This window comes from Cervus canadensis, chromosome 23 (genome assembly GCF_019320065.1).
Source record: "Cervus canadensis isolate Bull #8, Minnesota chromosome 23, ASM1932006v1, whole genome shotgun sequence".
NCBI classification, from domain to species: domain Eukaryota; kingdom Metazoa; phylum Chordata; class Mammalia; order Artiodactyla; family Cervidae; genus Cervus; species Cervus canadensis.
Window position 1 is genome coordinate 31,392,608 of NC_057408.1, and position 20,153 is coordinate 31,412,760.

The window sequence follows — 20,153 nt, forward strand, 5'->3', positions numbered from 1 at the left end:
GGTTCTTTAGTTTCTTTTTGCTTTCTGCCATTAGGGTGATATCATCTACATATCTGAGATTCTTGATATTTCTCCCAGCCATCTTGATTATAGCATCTGATTCACCTAAACCAGCATTTCACATGATGTACTCAGTATATAAGTTAAATAAGTAGGATGGCAAGATACAGCCTTGATGTACTCCTTTTTCAATCCTGAGCCAGTCCATTGCTCCTTGTCCAGATCTAATTGTTGCTTCTTGTCTTCCACAAAGGTTTCTCAGGATGCAGGTAAGGTGGTCTTGTATTCCCATCTCTTCAAGAATTTTCCACAGTTTGTTGTGATCCATACAGTCAAAGACTTTGGCATAGTCAATGAAGCAGGAGTAGATATTTTCCTGAAATTCCCTTGCTTTATCTATGATCCAACAGATGTTGACAATTTGATTTCTGGTTCCGCTGCCTTTTCTCAACACAGCTTGTATATCTGGAAGTTCTTGGTTCACATACTGTTGAAGCTTGACGGGGAAGGATTTTGAGCATTACTTTGCTAGCACACACACACCCACACACACACACACACTTGTGCAGTAGTTTGAACATTGTTTGGCATTGCCCTTCTTTAGGATTGAATGATAACTGACTTTTTCCAGTCTTGTGGTTACTGCTGCCTTTTCAAAATTTGCTGACATATTGAGTGCAGCACTTTCACAGGATCACTTTAAGGATTTTTAATAGCTCAGCTGGAATTCCATCATCTCCACTAGCTTTGTTTGTAGCAATGTTTTCTAAGGCCCACTTGAGTTCTCACTTAGAATGTTTGGCTCTAGGTGAGTGACTACACCATTGTGGTTATCTGGGTCATTAAGATCTTTGTTTGTGCAGTTCTTCTGTGTATTCTTGCCAGTTCTCTTACTATCTTCTTCCTTTTTAGGTCCCTGCTGTTTCTGTTCTTTATTGTGCCCATCTTTGCATAAAACGTTCCCTTGGTATCTCTAATATTTGAAGAAAACTCAGGTATTCCCATTATATTATTTAGCAATCCTCAGAAATTTTAGAAGAGATGATCTACTGTCCTGTGGCTAAAATTAACCTTTTCTGATTAATTTACTTAGGTAAAGAGTCTGCTTCCTGCTTGATTCTTTCAAATGGTTTTTGCCCTGTCAATGCAACCTGTAATCCTTGGGATAAATTATTGGAAGCTAAGAGTTTATCTTCCTTAAAGTAAATGACAGCATCAATAGCTGTCCTATCTGAAATTTTTGCTATATCTTGCTCATTTTTGTTCCCATTATGTCCATACATTATCCATTTCATTTTGGTCCCAAATATCCTATTTCTTTATTTCTTTATCTTGATTCCTGCTGTCTTTCTCTTTAAAATCATATTTCCCAAGTGCCTTTGAGCTATTCTTAAGCTTTAATTACTGATTTGACACTACTCAAGCAAACAGAAATGTGGTATTTCATATTTGAATTGTCCTTGTTTAAAGGACATTCTGCCTTACCCCCACATAGTTATTTTGTTTATATGTATGTTATTTTTAAATAACTTGTTTGGATTCTTATTTTTTAAATTATAGGTTTTAATTTTGAGGTCCATCTGTGTCAAGTGCTTGCCTTCTATTGTTTTGAATTTAAACATATGAACATGACTCTTTATTCACCATAACCATACATATCATAAAGGGGTAAAGATCAGGTAAAGATAATTTTGTTTGATCAAATTTATATAGAATAAAAAGTAAAGTGATATTTGAAGCAAAACTCTTAACTCAAAGCTATAAAATCCCTGGGAATAGCAATTATTAAATATATTTCTGCACTATCAGTTAGCTCAACCAGACAGTTAAATCAACATAGCCACTGAGAGATTCCCAAAAAGTTTGTGGCTAATGATAAAAAATCATGACTTGGCATTTCTAAAGATAATATAACACTAAGGTTTAAATTCCAAATCATAAAAGTATGGACAGAAGGGAATTATACATACTTTTTAAAACATTCTTATATTCAATTTATTGAACCCATGCTCCTGTGTACTATGAAAGTTAATTTGTCTAGACTAGGGACCCTTTACAAATTTACTCTAAAAATAAATAGGGAATAGAGATATTTGTAATTTACTGCATTCCCTCTAGAAAAAAACTTAATTAAAAAAGCTTCAGGTCACTATATGTTTTAATTAATTTTTAGCTGTAATTTTAGATTGTTAAGAAGGTTAGGAGAAGTTAGAGAATAAATAAAGCTAGCAAGCTAGCTAGAGTCATTTTAATTCTCCTGGTTTATTAAAACCTATTCAAGTCTTTGATGGTCTATGAAATCATGGTATTCTATCAATTATGATCTCAAAAGATTTCTGAAACATTTTTTAAGCAAGAAGTAGGTAAATTATGCGTTTGTCTTTTAAAATGTGTTTTATTATGTCATTACTTCAAATAATGTCAGTAACTCAGTACCAGTTTGAATGGTTATGGAACATTTGTAATTCAAGGGGGTGTGATTATCATTGTATATTCTGGTATAAAAAAGACTTTAGCCAGATTACTTTTTATCGGCTCATGAATTTAGATGCAGTTCTTTTAGTTCCATAATGCAGCTGTCTAGGGCTAGATATATGCAACTCTCCAGATTGGCTGCCATTGAAAACTTGGTAGTTCAGGGTGGGGAGGAATTGCTGGCTCTCATGGGGAAAACATTTTGAAACAAACAGCTAAAACAGTGACAAAAAATGAGATTTGGGTTAGCTGTTTCCCAGGTGATATTTTTGTTTTCCATTTATACAAAAAATAAAAAGAGAGAGAGAGAGAAAGAAAGAAAGAAAAAAAACTGCCCTCTTTGGGTTCATTTCTATCTCCTGTCTTTATAAGATAAATATCAGTTTCTCCAGTCATCCAAAAAAATAAGGGCTCCCAGCCACTAAGGATCATTCACTTAACTGCCAAATTCATTCTCCCTATTTAGTGTGGCTTTATTAACAACATTTGCCATCAGCAATTTTCAATCCATCGGCTGATGAAGAATGATGCATTCTCCTTTCATTAATGTTCACCTAAGAAAATCATTCCTAATCCTCAAAGGCTGAGTATGCACACCATATATTCTTTAAAAAAAATTGATATACATGAGTAAGAAAAAATGAAGTTATTTATGCAGACTTGGTCAAAGACCGCATGATAACTGGCAGGATGGGGGATGCCTCAGATTCACACAGACACACCCACATCTGTTTATTACTAAAAGCATTTGTGCAGGATTTTCAAAAATCAGTGATATAGATTACATCAACTAGGAATCAGAAATATTGAAATGTTGGTATTATAAAATCCGTTTGTGTTAGCAAAACCATGAGGACTATAAATGAGACTAAAGTTTAAAAAAATATGATTTTTGGTACATGTTTTTGGGGCCCTAAAATTCTCTATCTGAGGCTACTTTGGAGTTTTTTTTTCCCATTCTTCCACCTTCTTGTAGCACTTAGTAACCTTATATTCTAATACTAGATGAGGGACACTTACCTAGGTGTGTAAAAAATTTTTCAGTGGTGAAAAATCTGCCTGCCAATGCAGGAGAGAGAGTTTCAATCCATGGACTGGGAAGATCCCCAGGAGAAGGAATGGCAACCCACTCCAGTATTCTTGCATGGGAAATCCTATAGACAGAGGAGCTTGGCAGACTATAGTCTATGGAGGTGCAAAGAGTTAGACAAGATTTAGCAACCAAAAAACAATAACCTAAGTCCAAACTGATGACAGAGATAATCCAGGTTGAAGAAGACCTGCCATTTATCCTGAAGGGCACAGAAATTTGTTGGACAATAGTGTTTGAGATTATCAAACAAAACAATCTATACAAATATCTATATAAAAAATATTTTTATAAACCAGAAAACCTCAATGGTGTGATCACTCACCTAGAGCCAGACATCCTGGAATGCAAAGTCAAGTGGACATTAGGAAACATCATTATGAACAAAGCTGGTAGAGGTGATGAAATTCTAGTTGAGTTATTTCAAATCCTAAAAGATAATGGTGTTAAAGTGCTGCAGTCAATATGCCAGCCAATTTAGAAAATTCAGCAGTGGCCACAGAACTGGAAAAGGTCAGTTTTCATTCCAATCCCAAAGAAAGGCAATGCCAAAGAATGTTCAAACTATCACACAATTCCACTTATCTCACACAAAATGCTTGAATTTTGAGCATTAGCAAAATAATGCTCAAAATTCTCCAAGCCAAGCTTCAAGTTTGTGAACCATGACCTTTCAGATATTCAAGCTGGATTTAGAAATGGCAGAGGAACCAGAGATCAAATTGCTATCATCCATTAGATCATTGAAAAAGCAAGAGAGTTCCAGAAAAACATCTACATCTGCTTTATTGACTATGCCAAAGTCTTTGACTGTGTGGATCACAATAAAATGTGAAAAATTCATAAAGAGATGGGAATACCAGACCACCTTACCTGCATCCTGAGATATCTGTATGCAGGTCAAGAAGCAACAGTTAGAATCGGACATGGAAAAACAGACTGTATCCAAATTGGGAAAAGAATATGTCAAGGCTATATATCGTCACTGTGCTTACTTAACTTAAATGCAGAGTACATCATGTGAAATGCTGGGCTGGATGAAGCTCAAGCTGGAATCAAGATTGCTGGGAGAAATATCAATAACCTCAGGTACACAGATGACACAACCCTTATGGCAGAAAGAGAAGAGAAACTAGACAGTCTCTTGATGAAAGTGAAAGATGAGGGTGAAAAAGCTGGCTTAAAACTCAACATTCAAGAAATGATGATCATGGCATCTAGTCCCATCACTTCATGGCAAATAGATGGGGAAAAATGGAAACAGTGACAGACTTAATTTTCTTGGTCTCCAAAATCACTGCAGATGGTGACTGCATCCATGAAATTAAAAGACACTTGCTCCTTGGAAGAAAAGCTATGACTAACCTAGACAGTGTATTAAAAACCAGAGATATTGCTTTGCCAACAAAGGTCCATCTAGTCAAAGCTATAGTATTTCCAATAGTCATGTATGGATGTGAGAGTAGGACCATAAAGTAAGCTGAGTGCTGAAGAATTCATGTTTCTGAACTGTGGTGTTGGAGACGACTCTTGAAAGTCCCTTGGACAGCAAGATCAAAACAATCAATCTTAAAGGATATCAGTTCTGAATATTCATTACAAAGACTGATGCTGAAGCTGAAACTCCAATACTTTGGTCACTCGATGCGAAGAACTGACTCATTAGAAAAGACCCTGATCCTGGGCAAGATTGGAGGCAGGAGGAGAAACAGATGACAGAGGATGAGATGGTTTGATAGCATCAACAACTCGATGGACACGAGTTTGTGTGAGCTCTGGGACCCTGGTGATGGACAGGGAAGCCTGTCCTGCTGCAGTCCATGGGGTCACCAAGAGGTGGCCACGACTTAGTGACTGAACAATAAGGGTATTCTTACAAGCATTTCTATAAACTCTATCAATCCTGAGAAACAGTAATATGACTATTATTTTCCATCTATATTGATTGACCTATAAAATATCTATTGCACTGTCATTAAAGATGTGTCAAAAATTTGAGTTTAAAAACAAAAATTATCATCCAAAATCCATAGAATGAAATATATGTGAGAATTAAACATGTGCATATATTTTTATGCTCTTATAGATTCATAAATTCCTTGTTCATCTGTGTCTCAGAGATTGAAATTAGACACACAAGGGCGAGTTGAATTTACCTGATTTTACCTAAATTGAACTAGGCATTTAGTGGATGGCTATGTATAACTTCAACTAAAGCATACTGCTCTCCAATTTCCTCAAGGGAGTGAGAACATATGATAGGCATATTCAAATTAAGGCAAGAATGACATTGTGGCGTATTTTTCTCTTCTCTATTGTATTTAAGGGAGATAGCAGAGAAAAGAAAATAATTAACTGATAGATATGCAATAGTAAATTTTTAGACTCTGACATATTGCTGAAAAAGTCCTTCAAAATGCCCCTGAAATGACCCTGCAGAGGTACCTAGTTCTTCTTATTTTATTTAAAATGGCCCTAATTGAAACAGAGGATGTATTTTGAATAATGAGGCTGAATTTTAATAAAAATCATGTCTTTACTAATATAAATGTTCATTCCATCAAAATGAAAAGAATGTTAATCCAAGTGCTATTCTTGACACTTAGAAGCCTTGATTCATTCTATTAAGATTTGTCTCCACTCTTTCCATGCCTTAAGATAATAAGAAGCTTTGTTTATTTTTTTAAACAAATAGGTAGTTTTCCTTCATGCAGTCTTTATAGGAAATGTTCCATTGCATTTATAACACAGAAAAAAAGCTCCTAACACAATAGAACATCACATAGTCTATAGTTGTACAATTTAGGCTTTTATTAGTGAAATAATTTGCTGTTCTTAAATCAGTAAAAATAATTATTGATTCAAAATTGTATGCACAATACTTTGCTTCAATGGGAATTAACTAGTCTCTTCCTCAAAGAACATTAACTCTACCTAAGTAAAACAAACAGAACAGAATTAGTTATCATATACAACAATATAAGAATACATATCATTAGTTGTGCATAGAACAGCTAATGTTCTATTTGCAGGTCCCAGGATAATCATATCAATGAGTACTCATTTATTATGTATTTAAAAGTTATAAGCATTCATAACAAGCTGAAAGGTTGAATTTGGGATTCTGAGACTCCCTGTTCCTCTGCTAGAGCTTTGGGCTCAGAGAGAGCACCCTAACAGTCTATCTTCTACAGCAGCCTGCTCTGTTTTTAAAACTATTGCCTCTGGACTATACTGTCAGTGACACTAAATTCTGCAGGTGTATATTGACTTCAGTCTACACATCCAAGTTCCATCCACACTTTCCATTTATACTACTTTTTGTTTAGTGTGCAGTGGAGATGGGATCTGTATTCTTGGAGGAGGAATGTGGAGAAGATACCACTTTCTGGCTGAATTGAATGTTGAATCAGGTTCCATAGATGCGTAGGAATTGAAATGTGCTTGAGAAGAGAAATCCTTTGCAAATACAGCAAAAATATATCAGAACCATGGCAAAAGGAATTATATTCAATATTGGAGCTGTAGGGGTAATTTAAAAAAAATTTTTTTTTAAAAACTGACAGAACTCCAAGTGCAGAGTGGTGATTAAGACAAAATTTTTTTTCAGTGGTTTTTCCCATTAGCTGCAGAATTATGTTAGAAACTTCTTGGAATTGAGGTCACTATTTTTCACAATTTAATTCTAGACTATCTTTTTTACCTCACTGCCCATTATTTCCTTTTATCCCAACTTCATTTTTTTTTTTTTTTTCTGAACAAAAACTATGACAGTCAACAAAGAAATGTAGTCCTTTCAATCTAGGAAGAGTGTATATATAGACTTGGCTTGAGGGAAATCCCACTGGAATTTATGGTGCTTTCTCTTATTTAAGTCCCATTTATCATTATATCCCACCTTATTTAAGGAAAACCACCAACAAACTGACCTCCTGCCTGTCACTCTATTACAAACTTCACAGAGCTCAGTTCATGACAGCAAGCATCAACAAGCCCCAAGAATTGATTGGCAGTGTCCATCAATCATAGCTTGGATGTGAAGTGAAGGAGAGGCTTTTCTTTATAGTAGACACACTAGAGAGAAAGCATGGTCATCTCAGGTGTATATCTGTAAATGTCATGTCTCAATACTGTGAACACAAATGCCTTCCACCTATAATTCACTTTTCTTCCTTTTGAATGTTGGTTTGCTCCATCAAAGGTAGTGAAATATTTAGTGGCATAACCATGTTATGGACCAAATTGTAACAATTCTATTAATGCTTTTCTAATGAATATGTTCAATGTGGAAGGATTATGTTTTGAGGATTAATTTGCCTTGTTGCTGAATTGCTTATGAAAATCAACATTTGCGTGAAACACCATAATGTAGCAATTCTTATTTCCAATTATTTGTTCCCATTGAGCTTTCCCAAACTGTATAGTTATTTGATAATAAAGACATTGCTTTTTATTGACACATATATATTACTTTTCTCTTTTTTACTTTGGCTGGGATTGAGATTTTTACAAGGTAGTTAAATTTCCTGTCTCAATTCAACTGGGATCTCCTGCATAGCAGGCAGATTCTTTACCAACTGAGCTACATGGAAAGTCCTTTCACTTTCACTTTTCACATGAATATCTAGAATTTTTAGGAAATAAATTGGAAATCTAGTCTGATAAAAAGTGCAAACCATATCTCCTTAATATGGAAATATTCATACCTTAAAGATTCAGTGAGTAGAAACTCAGCTCTACAAATTACTGAATGTTTGTGTTTGAAATGTGTGTATATTTCACATTTTATTCTTTAACCAGATTTCCAGCATCATGTAGATAAATTTTATGAAAAATGGAAGAAAGGATAAGCTTTTTGTTCTTCATTTGATCAGTTTTGAAGCAAATTTTGATGAAAGACTAATTCAATTTTTGAGGTCATCAGCTGCTTTAAACCAATGATAAAATCAAGGTCTGGGTAAACTGGCTTCAACTCTGGCTAGATTTCCATTTTGATTAAACATTTTTCATTTCAGCACCTATTTTCAAAATTTATTTTAATTGATGGAAAATTGCCTTACAATATTGTGTTGGTTTCTGCCATGCATTAACATGAATCAGTCATAGGTATACATATTCCCTTTCCTTCTTGAACGTCCCTCCCACCTCCCACCCCATCCCTCTCCTCTAGGTTGTCACAGAGCACTGGGTTGAGCTCCCTGCATCATAGAGCAAATTTCCATGGGCTATCTGTTTTACATAGGCTAACGTATATGTTTCTGTGCCACTCTCTCAATTTGCCCCACCCTCTCCTTCAGAATTCCATCGACTGTGTGGTCCAACTTTGTAGGTGACAAAGAGTTGGACATGACTGAGCGACTTTCACTCACTCACTCCTTCCCCTCTCTGTGTCCATAAGTCTGTTCTCTATGTCTGCATCTCCACTGATGCCCTGCAAATAAGTTCATCAGTACCATCTTTCTAGAGTCTGTATTTGTGTTAATATATGATATTTCTTTTTCTCTTTCTGACTTTATTTACTTCATTCAGTATAATAAGCTCTAGGTTCATCCACCTCATTAGAACTGACTCAAATGCATTCTCTTTATGGCTGAGTAATAATCCATTGTATGTGTGTACCACATCTTCTTATCCATTCATCTGTCAATGGACATCTAGATGGTTTCCATGTCCTAGCTATTGCAAATAGTGTTGCAAAGAACATTGGAGCACCTGTAACTTTTTCAATTATGTTTTTCTCAGGGTACGTGCCCAGTAGTGGGACTCTTGGGTCATATGGTAATTTTATTCCTAGTTTTTAAAGGGATCTCTATACTGTTCTCCATAGTGGCTATGCCAGTTTACATTCTCACCAACCATGCAAGAGATTTCACTTTTCTCCACACCCTATCACCTCACACTGGTCAGAATGGCCATCATCAAAAAGTCTATAAGAAATACTAATTTTTGAAGAAGCTTACATGAGCCTAATGAAGTAAGAGCTATTTCATTAGCTACCATTCATTTCTTTTCATGATTTAAACCATACTCCACCCCTACCACTAAGCTCACAAATGACAGAGGTCACACGGCAGACAAGTTGACAAAATGTAGAGGAGATTGTTTGTCTTCACTACTGAACCAAGCTCTTAAAAGCCACACACAGAAACTGCTACTGGCTCAGTCATTTCCCTTGCTATTCCAAAAAAGTAATATTATAAAAGCCCTCAATGCTGCTTTTATACATGCTGTTCAAATCTGTAGTATCTTTTGAGTTCCTATCTGTGACTAACTAAGAATACTCTTAGCAAAAATTAATTTTTTGTTACTACAAAAAATGCTTTTGACCTTGAGAACCTTTTAGTTCTTTCACTCTGAAATTGTGTGTGTGGCATACACATGAGAGTCAGAGAAAACTACAAGGTCATCAGGTGATCACAGAAACAAAAACATTATCTGGGAGATGAAAGATGCCAAAGCAAAAGCCACTCTGCTCCGCTTAGATAAACAGTCCCTATCTGTCCTTCTCTTCCTTGTTTCTGTGGCTGACAGGTGTCACATGATTTCAGAGAGAAGTGAGATAAGCAGCCACAGAATAGGGACAAGCAAGTGCCTGGAGAAGATTTTAGTACCTGGCTGTGTGATTTCTAGATTGCTCAAATGTGAACATACAAAAGGTGGTGGGGAAAAGAAAAAAAAAAAAAAAAGTCTTTTTGTTACTAAGAACTCTTACTTGAAAATAGACCTACAAACCATTTTGCTTATCCTCTAAATTGATGTTACAAAGGTATTCACACCTGCTCCAGCGTTTGATGTGGTATATATACACAGTGGAATATTACTGAGCCATAAAAAGGAACAAAACTGGGTCATTTGTAGAGACATGGATGGGGCTAGAGACTGTCATACAAAGTGAAGTAAATCAGAAAGAGTAAAAAAAAATGTATATAAATACATATACGTGGAATCTAAAAAATGGTACAGATGAACCTATTTCCAGGGTAGGAACAGAGATGCAGACATAGAGAATGGACATGCAGACATGGGAGCAGTGAGGCAAATTGGGGGATTAGGATTGACATATATACACCACCATGTGTAACATAGATAGTGGGGACATACTATTAAGCACAAGAACCTCAGTTTGGTGCTCTGTGGTGACCTAGACGTGTGGGATAAAGGGGGAGGGAGGGAGATTAAAGAGGGAGGGGATGTATGTATACATATAGCTGATGCAATATGTTGTGCAGCAGAAACTTACCCAACACTTTGAAGCAATTATACTCCAGTAGAAAAGTATCCAGTGTTAGTTTTTGTTTTTAGGTTGAAGATACAGACAGTCAGGAAGCCATCACTCCAATCTTTACAACAAGAAATGTTGAATTCATTGGACAACTCAGGTTGCAGGGTAACTAACTCACCTTAAGTCTGAGGAAAGACACATGCCTCCAAGGGGAATGCATCTTGATCATTGACTTACCTAGGACAGATGTCAGAGGCTAAATAGGCCAGGAAGAATTCAGCTAAAACGTTTTAATGAATTACAAAAGATGGGGTATGAGATAGAGCCAGGGGTTGACAGTCCTTGTGGATAACACATATAGGGATGTTTATATTCCTCTTGAAGACTTTTTCTCTCACCCATTTTACCAGGAATTCAGAGGGAAGACTGGGGAGAATATTGAGTCAGCTCATCTTGTAGTGTGGGGGAGTTGACTGGAAAAGAGATCACAGCAGTCATGGACTAAAAACTGCCAAATCATCATACCTTCTCTTATACAGAACAAAAGCCTTGGTGAAGAGGCACAGGGGAAACCTTTCCTAGAGGATAAACTGGGATATTGACCTCACTCCACCAGGAAGGAGGAGCAGGGGAAACTTGTGAAGGTTTCACATACAGACTCAAGACAAGGCGGCTTAATCAGAATAGCAAGGAACAATCCCCTCTTTAATTCTTCATTACCAGACTAACAAGCAAAGAATGAAAACAGTACTGGGGTAAAGCTGGGAGAATTTCAAGAAACCTTATCTCAGGGACAAAGCACAAAGACACAAGTCAAGGGTAGGGGTCAGACAATGAAAAAATAAATTTTGGGATTTCAAGCAACACTCTAAATAAAAATAATCACTAGAAGAATATAAAATTGTAGTGCCCTGATGATAAAAATAGTGTCAGTAAATTTCAAACATAATCTTACTCCTCACTATATTAAAATAAGCTCACAAATGAAAAATGTAGCAATAGGAAAATTATACTCATCTCTATGCATTACAAAAAAGATTTACCTGAGTATCAACTATCTTAAACAAGATGTCATACTTTCAGTTAAAATCAATCAAACAAATCAGCTATAAGCTATAATATGAAGCATAATAAATGTAGTCTTAGATAAAACAATCATTAAATCAGACATGTCACAGATATTAGATTAAGCAGGAAGATAATTTAAATTAAATATCATTAAAATGTTAAAAAGTTCTAAATTAAATGTAGATAATATGCAACATCACGTAGATGACTTTAGCAGAGAGATGAACACTATAAGAATAAATTAAATGAAAGCACAACCAATGAAAAACATTACAAAAGACAAAGAACATCTTTGGTGGTCTCATAAGTTGAGTCAGCACAGCTAATGAAATAATTAATTAGAAAGTAAGTCAATATAAATTATGCAATGGAAGTCACAGTGGGTAGGATGAATAATAAAAACATAGAAGAAATGATCCTAGAGTTGTGGGGCAATATCAAGTGATCTAATATACGTATAATTGAAATTCTATAATAAGAGATAGGAAACAGTAAAGCCATATTTGAAAAAAACAAGGGCCAGAACTTCATAAAATAATGACTGTATCAAATCACAGGTCAAGAACTGATAGAACTATAAGTGGAATAAAATTTTTTTCTACCTCCTTCCATATACTGGAAAATATCAGTGGAAACTGGAGAAACAATGAGTATCAGAAGGAAGGAGCAGAAGGAAAGAGATCTTACAACATCCATCCTTCCTGTTTTGGGTTGAATTGTGTTCTCCAAAAAGATATGTTGAAAACCATAAGCCCAGTGTTAGTAAATGAGACTTTATTTGGAAATAGGGTCTTTCAGAAGTGATCAAATTAAGACAAGGTCACAAAAGTGGGTCTTACTCCAATTTGACAGATGGGCTTACAAGAAGAGGGAAATCTGGACACAGACTCAAAGGGAAGGTGGTTATGTGATGATGGAGAAAAAGATTGGAGTTATGCTGCCACAAGAAAAAGAAGGCCTGAAATTCTTCCTTGTTTTTCCAGCTTCTGATTGCCCCAGGCCTTCTTTTTCACTGATATTTTCCAGTATATGGAAGGAGGTAGATTTTTGCCTCCATGATTTGCCTCCAAATTCCTCCATGAAAATCATAAGAACTCCTGTTTTGAATGGGAGGGGTGTAATTTTACATGGTGCCCTGGTCTATAGCAGCTAGCCTGTCCAGGCCTCCTGTCCAACTTGACCACAATATTCATGCCTATTCCAAACTGTTTACAGTCATAGAGCTATATTTATTAAAACTTCTGTAGGGACTGGAAAATAGCCACCTCATTGTGGTGTCTGACAGGCACAGCCTGCATTGTAAACTTTTTAGTAATTCACAGTTCACGTTGTAAAATATCAGAGTCAATGCTGAAAAAGACAATATTCTATGGGCTTCCTGGGAATCCTGACCTCAAATCTTCTTCTAACATTTTCTAACCTAATGGGAATTCATTTACTGTCTCTAAACAGCCCCCAAATACATTATTTTAAGATCTATTATTTACTGTACTGGCTAGCAAGCTTTTATCTCTTATTTATGATCAGGTAAGTTTTAATTGGAAGTGGGTTGGAAGTCATCCAAGCTAGGTGGATAGTGTGGTCCCTATTGTAAATTGATCTTACAAACACCTGCTTGTTGTGTGAAGTTATGCAAAAAATCATCCTTCAGCTCTTGCTTGTTCTTTTTTTTCCCTTTCATTTTTAAACTTTTGAAGCACCATGGAACTTGCCAATTAAATCAAGAAAACATAAATAAATCTCTCTGATTTTGAGAGAGGTAGAAGAATCTTTGTTTAAAACATAGTTCTCTTGACTAAATTATAATTAATTATTTTCATGTGTTATGAGAGTTTTTACTCACAATGTGCTTGACTTGAAAGAGTGTTAACCTAGTTGTAATAAGTAAAAAGGAAGAAGTTGATGTCCTATAACCTGAAGGTAAGAGGCTAGATAGATGGATAGAATATTTGACCAAAGGTTCATAAATAGTTAAAAATGTTTATGGACTAGGGTCATATTTTTAAACCTGAATAGAGTCAATTTGCTTTTCCTTTATATTATAATACCGCTATAGGCCAGTTGCTTCCAGTTCCTCAATATGCTTTTGGAAGCAGTGATTGAGAGGTTTCTGGAAGGCCAAATTAAGTCATTAAATCTAATTGTCTTTAGCTGTTCTTTATTATACATGTTTTGGTGACTATATTTAGCTATTGCATTCTATTCCCCAAACAGCATAACTTGAGAAAATTTGAATTTCAATGTTAAAATAGTCATTCCTTGCATATACATTCTGCTCTCAATTACATGCGATAATAGAGATGAACAGTTGCATGACTGATTAAAGAAAAATTGTTCACAATTGTCTTCAAATTGTATTATATCACTTTTGTTGCAGAATTGCCTTCCTCATTCCATCTTGCTCCTAATATCCGATAAGTTTACACTGGTTCATTGTGAGAAAGTCACTGTGTCTTTCCTAGGTGGCCAACAGCTGGAAATTGAACATTTCCCACAAATATATGAAAACTAAGACAAACAAAACATTATAATACTTTTACCTTTCCTCTAGTTAATAAGAGTCATGGTGGGCAGTTTCCATTCTTGGTTTTGCTAAATCCTCTATTAGTTGAATCCTTTGGTCCCAAGATGAATAAAATTCCTCCTAGAAAGTCAAGCAGGGAATTCCCAGGTAGTCCAGTAGCTAGAACTCCACGCTTTCACTGCTAGGGGCGTGAATTCAATCCCTGGTCTCGGAATTAGGCAATGCTCAAATGTCAAGCAGAATGACAAGATAGAACAAATAATGAGTCTGTTTTAGGAGAATGGTTGCAATGATTATGATAGTCAGACCAGTGACTTTGATCTCTTTGTGTCTATTTCCTGATCTGTAAAATAGTTGTTCCTGACTCTCTGTGACCTCATGGATATACAGTAGACAAAATTATCCAGGCCAGAACACTGGAGCGGGTAGATGTTCCCTTCTCCAGGGGATCTTCCCAAACCAGAGATTGATTCCAGGTCTCCCACATTGCAGGTGGATTCTTTACCAGCTGGGCCACCAGGGAAGCCCAAGAATACTGAAGTGGGTAGCATTTCCCTTCTCCAGGGGATCTTTCCAACTCAGGAATCAAACCGGGGTCTCCAGCATTTACCACCTGAGCTACAAGGGAAGCCCACCTCAGGCCATTTCAGTATTTTTTTGATGTAATTATTTATAAATTTATATATATATATATATATATAACATTTAAATTTTAATTCAGAGAAAGAAGTAGGTAATACTATATCAGAATATTTTATTTTATTTTTAAAATTTTTTCCATTTATTTTTATTAGTTGGAGGCTAATTGCTTTACAATATTGTAGTGGTTTTGGCCATACATTGACATGAATCAGCCATGGATTTACATGTGTTCCCCTTCCTGATCCCCCCTCCCACCTCCTTCTCCATCCCATCCCTCTGGGTCTCCCCAGTGCACCAGCCCTGAGCACTTGTCTCATGCATCCAACCTGGGCTGGTGATCTGTTTCACTCTTGTTAGTATACTTGTTTCAATGCTGTTCTCTCTGAAAATCCCACCCTTGCCTTCTCCCACAGAGTCAAAAAGAATATTTTAAATTGTAGTTAAAGGAAATTTTGGGAAAAAAATTAAATCCATTTATTCTCATTTATAAATATACACATTCATTTTTTTCATCCAATAGATAAATGTGTAGCACATACACATTAAAATAAAGATAATCTATGCCATGCAAATCATATTTTGGGAATGATAAGACATGTAAAGTGATATCCTAATATAGTTTACTTAGACAGAAAGATGATAAAATCAAATATGTAACAATAGAAGACATTAAAACAAGTGATAGCACAGAATGGAATAAAGGTGAATTATCATTGATTAGATTGTTGTGACAGTGTTGTGAATTCAAGTGAAAATTTAGAATGAGTGTAATCTGAAATAGGATTTAGAAAGCAAGTTACAAGTCTGAATTTGAAAGACCTTGTGTAAAGGATAAGGAGTTTGGAACCTGTCCCAATTTACTCATAAATCATTACTATTTTGTGAATAGGATATTATTGTCCCCACCTAGAAATAAAACTGAATGTACATTCTCCCTAAAGTGATGAATTTGACAAACAAAAAGCAGAGGAGAAGCAGTGAAATAACCTGATTCAAGGAGATTTTACTGAACAAAATAATAGCAAATGAAACAACTGACAAAGGATTAATCTCCAAACTATGCAAGCAGCTCATAAAGCTCAATATCAGAAAAAAAAAGCAAACTTTCCAATCAAAAAGTGGGCAGAACACCTAAACAGACATTTCTCCAAAGCAGACACACAGATGGCTAATAAACACACAAAAAGGTGCTTAATATCGCTCATTATTAGAGAAATGCAAATCAAAACTACCATGAGATATCACCTCACATCGGTCAGAATGGCCATTATTGAAAAATCTACAAACAGTAAATGCTGGAGAGGGTTGGAGAAAAGGGAACACTCTTGCACTATTGGTGGAAAAATGTAAATTGGTAAGGTCACTATGGAGAGCAATATGGACATTTCTTAAAAAGCTAGGAGTTACTATGTGATCCAATAATCCCACTACTGGACATATACCCTGGGGAAACTGTAATTGAAAAATGTACATGTACCCCAGTGCTTATTGCAGCACTATTTACAGCAACTGGGACATGGAATAGTCCATCAATGGATGAATGGATAAAGAAGTTGTGGTATGTATATACAACTGGATATTATTTAACCATAAAAAGGAATGCATTTGAGTCAGTTCTAATGAGGTGGATGAATCTAGAGCCTAGTGTACTGAGTGAAGTCAGAAAGAGAAAAGCAAATATCATGTATTAATGGATATATATGGAATCTGGAAAGATGCTACTGATAAACCTATTTGATCAGTGGAGATGCAGATATAAAGAACAGAGACTTGTGGACACAGTGGGAGAGAGAGACGGTGGGACAAATTGAGACTGTAGCATGGAAATATTTATATTAACATATTAAGATAGATAACTGCTGGGAATTTGCCATCTGGTTCAGGGAGCTCAATCTGGTGCTCTGTGACAATCTATAGAGGTGAAATGTGGTGGGAGGTGGGAAGGAGGGTCAAGAGAGAGGGTACATATGTATTCCTATGATTTATGTTGATGTATGGCAGAAACCAACACAATATTGTAAAGAAATTATCTTCCAACTAAAAGTAAATTAAGGAAAAAGAAGAAAAAAGAATAGAGTTTGAAGTAAATAATTGTTGAACAATTGATCAATAGTTAAGTGATATAATTTACAAGAAAAGAAGTGGCTCAAGCCCCTGAAACCATTTTGATATCAAGGAAATTCAAGTCAGAAAGCCCCAGACTGAATTCTCCTTTTGTTATTATTTTCTATTCACAAACCTTCCCTATCAATGTGCTCTCTCCTTCCAAAACCTTCCTTACCTTTAATGTTATACTTTCTTTTAAACCATTACTTCTTCAAGTAGCCTTTGTATTTTATTTTTTTTAATTTTTATTTTTTAAAATGTATTTATTTTAATTGGATGTTACAATATTGTAGTGGTCTTGTCATACATTGACATGAATCAGCCATGGGTATGCATGTGTTCCCCATCCTGAGTCCCCTCCCACCTCCCTCCCCATCCCATCCCTCTGGGTCATCCCAGTGCGCCAGCCCTGAGCGCCCTGTCTCATGCATCCAACCTGGACTGGCGATCTGTTTCACATATGATAATATACCTGTTTCAATGCTCTTCTCTCAAATCACCCCAACCTCACCTTCCACAGAGTCCAAAAGAGTGTTCTATACGTCTGTGTCTCTTTTGCTGTTTCGCATATAGGGGTATCCTTACCATCTTTCTAAATTCCATATATATGCGTTAGTATACTGTATTGGTGTTTTTCTTTCTGGCTTACTTCACTCTATATAATAGGCTCCAGTTTCATCCACCTCATTAGAACTGATTCCAGAAAAATAAACGACCTGATCAAAAAATGGGCCAAAGAACTAAACAGACATTTCTCCAAAGAAGACATACAGATGGCTAACAAACACATGAAAAGATGCTCAACATCACTCATTATCAGAGAAATGCAAATCAAAACCACAATGAGGTACCATTACACACCAGTCAGGATGGCTGCTATCCAAAAGTCTACAAGCAATAAATGCTGGAGAGGGTGTGGAGAAAAGGCAACCCTCTTACACTGTTGGTGGGAATGCAAACTAGTACAGCCGCTATGGAGAACAGTGTGGAGATTCCTTAAAAAAACTGGAAATGGAACTGCCATATGACCCAGCAATCCCACTTCTGGGCATACACACCGAGGAAACCAGATCTGAAAGAGACACATGTACCCCAATGTTCACTGCAGCATTGTTTATAATAGCCAGGACATGGAAGCAACCTAGATGCCCATCAGCAGACGAATGGATAAGGAAGCTGTGGTACGTATACACAATGGAATATTTCTCAGCCTTTTTATTTTAAAGGGAAACAAAAGCTTACAGAATAGCAAGTAAAAATTTGGGATTCTCCATGAGAAAAAAAGTCTATACAGCCTTCTTTGGTTCTGTAAAACCCCATCAAGGTTAGTTTCTGCTTCAACTTTGGTTGTAAAAATCTAGTTTCCGAAGAGACACAATAGAGATACAGAATTCAACTGTGGAGATGAAAAACAAAAGAATGATGTAGCTGAATATTGTAAAGAAAAAAAAATATTAAAAATAGTCACTTGTTCTATCAGGTTGAATAAGAGGAAGAAAATTAGTATGGGAGAAAGAGTAACAAAAAATTCAAAAAACTATTATATTTACCCCATGTATGGTTCTTTGACAAGTATAGATAGCATTACGTTAAACATTGTAAGAGAAAAAGGCTTAAGCAATTTTCAGTTTATTTAGGAAAAAACAAACAAAAAAAAGATTTATTATTGTAGATAATAAATGTATTATGATAATAAAATAGTATTATGAATAAATCATGTTATGACACCATACTTGGGGGCTTCATCATTCAGGAAAGGCATATGCCGTCCAAGAAATATAGCCTCCAGAGTACATCATTTTAAGATGGAGCATTTAGTGAACACATTAGCAAACCTTAGTCTCTTATTTATGATCAGGTTGGTTTTAATTGAAAGTGGGCTGGAAGGCATCCAGGCAAGTAGCTGTGGCCATTGGATCTCTCAGTACTCAGTAATACTGCTCTTTGAAAAGTCTGTTCAAACTTCTGGGATACAGGCAAGTTCTCATCAGATATCCTAAGAGAGTATCGTCACCTTCTTCTCTGACGAGAGCTAAAACAAAGAAAGACATTAATTTAGAAAGGATATGACAAATTCACCAGATGGAAAAAGCATATAACCAAAATAAGGAGAAATCTGTTCTAACTGTCGTCAGTGAAAGAGCTCAAATTCTGGATGTACATTTCTCCTCTAAAACTGCATATAATATTGCAGTAATAGGATAGAAAGAAACTGCCAAACACCAACATCACAGATACTACCATAGTAAAGACTATTATAACAGTGCAAAAAAAAAAAAAAAAAACCCAAAAAAACAGAAAACCCAGCAACCCCTGCTTGTTCCAGGAAATGGTTAGCCACAAAAACCCCTCTGACCTAACACTGAACAATCTTTCCTCTTTTGAAATGTCCCCAAAGACCTTGTTCTCTTGCATCCTAAGGGCAATCACACGTTCTTAAGAACAATAAAAAAAATCTCCCCACTTCTAAAAACTCCAGTGTAGCAGAACATTTGACAATCAGAGACTATTTCAGTAATTCTTCTTTCCTGGTCTGTAGAATATATCCCCTCTTCTGAGACCTTTGAATCCCTGCTGAAACAAAATTGAAGGAAGACAGGGACCCCAGCAGTAAGTTTACAAATAAATAGCCTTTATTAATTTTGTTGCTGACTTAGCTGCTGCTGCTGCTTCTTCTTCTTCTTTTTTTTTTTTTTGGAAAATTATCTCAGTGCCACACTTGGACACACCAGATATACCTATGATGTGGACTTTGGATCTTGAGCAGGAACTAATCCTACCCAGGACTCTTGAGCTGCAGGTGATTCTCCCAATGCACAGAGGAGTAAGCCTTCTTCAAGGGGTCCACCCTCTTTGTCTAAGAGTTCTGGTATTTTGTTCATTTGCTCATTTCTGGCTGTTCACACTTATTGGAAGTCCCCTTTTTGGTTCACATCCTTGGTGATCTGACTCTGCTTGTATTAGTTTTAAATGTTTGGTTATAAGAAGGGAAGCCTCAAGGTGCAGGTCTGTTGCTCCAACCAGCT